The following is a 4,663-nucleotide window of genomic DNA, read 5'->3' on the forward strand; positions in this document are numbered from 1 at the left end:
AGAGAGAGAGAGAGAGAGAGAGAGAGAGAGAGAGAGAGAGAGAGAGAGAGATTATTACAAGAGAAACAGTTGAGAGAGAGAGAGAGAGAGAGAGAGAGAGAGAGAGAGTGATTAAAAGAGAGTCAAAGATAATTAAAAGAGAGACAGACATAATTAAGATTAAGAGAGAGAGAGAGAGAGAGAGAGGGGGGGTACAAGTAAGAGAAAGTTGAGAGAGAGAAAGAGCGACAGATGATTTAATTAAAGAGAGAAAGAGGGATCGATAACTGTTGAGAGAGAGGGGGGGAGAGGAGAGGGTGGAGAGAGAAAGAGATAATTAAAAGAGAGAGACAGTTAAAAGGAAGAGAGAGTTGAGAGAAGAGAGACAGTTAGTATTTTAAGAGAGAGAGAGAGAGAGAGATTATTACAAGAGAAACAGTTGAGAGAGAGAGAGAGAGAGAAAGAGCGACAGATGATTTAATTAAAGAGAGAAAGAGGGATCGATAACTGTTGAGAGAGAGGGGGGGAGAGGAGAGGGTGGAGAGAGAAAGAGATAATTAAAAGAGAGAGACAGTTAAAAGGAAGAGAGAGTTGAGAGAAGAGAGACAGTTAGTATTTTAAGAGAGAGAGAGAGAGAGAGAGATTATTACAAGAGAAACAGTTGAGAGAGAGAGAGAGAGAGAAAGAGCGACAGATGATTTAATTAAAGAGAGAAAGAGGGATCGATAACTGTTGAGAGAGAGGGGGGGGGAGAGGAGGGGGGGGAGAGAGAAAGAGATAATTAAAAGAGAGAGACAGTTAAAAGGAAGAGAGAGTTGAGAGAAGAGAGACAGTTAGTATTTTAAGAGAGAGAGAGAGAGAGATTATTACAAGAGAAACAGTTGAGAGAGCGAGAGAGAGAGAGAGAGAGAGAGAGAGAGAGAGAGAGAGAGAGAGAGAGAGATTATTACAAGAGAAACAGTTGAGAGAGAGAGAGAGAGAGAAAGAGCGACAGATGATTTAATTAAAGAGAGAAAGAGGGATCGATAACTGTTGAGAGAGAGGGGGGGGAGAGGAGGGGGTGGAGAGAGAAAGAGATAATTAAAAGAGAGAGACAGTTAAAAGGAAGAGAGAGTTGAGAGAAGAGAGACAGTTAGTATTTTAAGAGAGAGAGAGAGAGAGAGATTATTACAAGAGAAACAGTTGAGAGAGAGAGAGAGAGGGTGATTAAAAGAGAGTCAAAGATAATTAAAAGAGAGACAGACATAATTAAGAGAGAGAGAGAGAGAGAGAAAGAGAGAGAGAGAAATGATTTAAAGAGAGAAAGAGGAATCGAAGAGAGAGATAGGGAGAGAGGCAGAGTGGAGGGACAAAGGGATAATTAGAGGCAGTTAAAAGAGAGAGTTGTGAAATGCATACCGGTACCATTAACATTTTATTGAACTCCGATAATTATGATGTTTTTGTTTTCACATACACACCCACACACATATATACAAATATTCACACAATATACACACACACTTGCACACACACACATATATACATATCACATAAACACATAATGCACAAACACTCACGCACATATTTATACAAATATTCACACAATATACACATACACTTGCACACACATATAATAATATATACATATACACATATAAACACATAATACACAAACACTCACACACAAATATACAGGTACATAGGTATACAAAATAACGCTAGCAGATTTTTTTTACAGTGGGTACACATCCCTGATGTGAGCCAGCAGGTTTTCGAAAGGGTCATTGTTAAATTGCTGCCTCCACATAAATTCTATTAGATACGAATCCAGCTGGGTTCGGAAGGTGCCACACTCTCGCTTGTTTCTTTGCTTTGCCCGACTCCACATGGATTCCACGTGGTTGGTGGTTGCGTGGGTGTGAGGGTCCACAAAGTGGAGGCTGTGGTTGACCGTTAAATGTCGATATCCCAGAGTGTGGACAGTGTTGTACGCTGCCCATAGGTCGGATACGACAGTTGTTCCGGGCAGAACGTAACGTTGCAGAATTGGTAGTAGGGTTGCTGCGTCACGTTGGGGAACTGCTACAAGAAATCCCTGCTTCGTATGCACGTCAATGCCACCAAAAACCCATTGAGTGTTCACTCTCCTTCCAACATTGCCTTTTCTCTTAACGAAGGCAGATTCGTCAATTTCAACCACGTGGCCAGGGCCACCAATGGTCAACGGGTGTCGGATAAAGTATTCCGCAAAAATGTCTCGCACGTAGTTTCTCCAGTTTACGATCGCTTCTGAAGCCATCCTGCATTCCCTGGCCAAGTTCTGGACCGATGCGGTTTCGTAGGCATAGCAGTAGAGCAAGTCCAGAACTTGCTTAAGCTCCAGTTTCGAATCAGTACCGAAAAAGCTCCCATCCCTGATCGACACATCTTTTCTGCAGGCTCTATTCTGGCACCTCCACCTCCACCCATCACTTCTCTTGCCATCCCGAATCTGGTTGGTGGCATGCCCACAGACGTTGCAAGCTTTCGTTGTGGCCAAAAGTCCATGTTGCCGTAGCCATGCTTTAATGGCTTCTGAAAGTCACTCGAAAAGCGTAATAGCTAGGTACACATGTACCGTTTAGGCTTGTCTGTTCCCGACAATCCCTCTTTCTCTCTTTAAATCATTTCTCTCTCTCTCTCTCTCTCTCTCTCTCTCTCTCTCTCTCTCCGATCCTTCTCTCTCTCTCTCTTTCTCTCTCTTTCTCTCTCTCTCTCTCTCTCTCTCTCTCTCTCTCTCTCTCTCTCTCTCCCCAGAAGAACAAAGAGAGTGATGGACAGCATTTTTCACACCTTTTTGACAGTCCACAAACACGATTGGGCGAGTGGTTTAAGTGACGAAAATTAAAATTTTAATGGCTTCTGAAAGTCACTCGAAAAGCGTAATAGCTAGGTACACATGTACTGTTTAGGCATGTGATACACAGCACGCTAGGGTTGTTTTTTTTTAAATTAAGGATATATCTAGTCTACTGATCAGCTGCACTTGATTAACCTTAAAGGCACATAAACACACGTAAAATAAAGTAGGCATAGGCTGTTTGCTCTCTACCAACATAATTGTCGGGAACAGACAAGAGAAAATTTGTTACCCATAGAAGGGTAGAGCGCTCAACCACGTGGTTTTCCAAGCGACCACTCTCTCGTCTGCCTGTCTGTCACCTACACGAACCCGGCGAACACGTGCATGACACCAGACAATTTTAAGAAGCACTTATTGTCCGGGGGCTGTTCAAATAATCTTACACCTCTCTTTCTCTCTCTCTTAATTACGTCTGTCTCTCTTTTAAATATCGTTGACTGTCATTTCATCTCCCCTCTCTCCCTCTCCCCCCCCCTCTCTCTCTCTCTCTTTCTCTCTCTCTTTCTCTCTCTCTCTCTTTTAACTGTCTCTCTTCGATCCCTCTCTCTCTCTCTACGATCCTTCTCTCTCTCCCTCTCCCTCCCCCTCTCTCTCTCTCTCTCTTCAATCCCTCTTTCTCTCTTTTTAAAAGTGAGAAATAACACAAAACAAAACAAAAACACAACAAAGGCACAACAACGTTAACAAAATCAATAACAACAAACACTAACAGCATTGAGAAAATACATTTAATTTTTATTTGGTTCAATCTAGGCCTAGACGACGATGCTCGACTCTTTAGGCCTATCGATTACTGAACAGAACAGGTAGAAACACCGCCCGATTACTACCGATACAAGATGGCGGCCAGGCCCGCCTGGGGTAACAGACGAAAAAGCGTCCAATTAAATTATAGAAGAAATTGACCCACTTCTTAGACATGAGGAGCTCGAAAGGATAGATCTAGATCTAGAGTCTTGTCAGGAAACAAGACTTCCATTTTTCTATACACAAAATATTTCAAATGAGCTTGATTTTGTATGAAATGATACTACCTGATAAAAAATAAGCTTGTTTGATAGTTTTGAATACCATTGTGCAGAGGTACAAAGAACAATTTCTTGAGTGTAAAACATTCGGAAATTGACCTAAATTATCCCCTTTCGAACCTCAGGTCATTCATAACAACAAGAGCGTCCAGAAAGGTTATTCAAATGGGCGTAACTACTCGTAATGTCTTATCAGCTTGTGAGAGGGGGTTATTCATGTGTTTGTAACACATTATAAATAGAAAGCTATGAAGGATAGGCGTTATTTTCATCATCGGTTAATACACTCCCGCGGTATTCATATCGCGAAGTGGCTAGCCGTACTTAAGTACGGCTAGACTGCCAGTCTAGCCGTACTTAGATCTAGGTTTGGCCCTATCGACTCAAGCCTGTTAAGTACACAGGTCTCAGATCTAGATCTAGTAATTATTCAGGTTCAAATACATGCAAGTCAGTAAGGCACCTTTTGGTTTTGTCTGAAATACAAATACTTTAGGCATTGCAAACTAAAAATTTCATTTACAATTCAGCCATCAATATTAAGTCTAGCCGTACTTATCTTAGGCCCTATTAACATTAGAAAACAGGAGGTTTAAAATACATGCACTTTCATTAAGGCACCTGGTTTCGTCTCAAATACAAATACTTTAGGTACTGCATACTAAAAATGTATATTTACAATTCAGTAGGCCTATTTTTTGTAAATGGTGAGTCTAGCCATCATATTAAGAATAAGTACGGCTAGACTGCGAGTCTAGCCGTACTTAAGTAC

The 4,663-nt window shown here is 41.5% G+C and overlaps 1 protein-coding gene across 1 annotated transcript in view; it reads right to left on the reverse strand.

Annotated features, from left to right (window-relative positions):
* LOC101856596 overlaps nt 1–4,663 on the reverse strand; it is a 13,886-nt gene that overhangs the window by 8,351 nt on the left and 872 nt on the right. The window lies entirely within an intron of this gene.

The sequence above is a fragment of the Aplysia californica genome, unplaced genomic scaffold, assembly GCF_000002075.1.
Source record: "Aplysia californica isolate F4 #8 unplaced genomic scaffold, AplCal3.0 scaffold00430, whole genome shotgun sequence".
NCBI lineage: Eukaryota > Metazoa > Mollusca > Gastropoda > Aplysiida > Aplysiidae > Aplysia > Aplysia californica.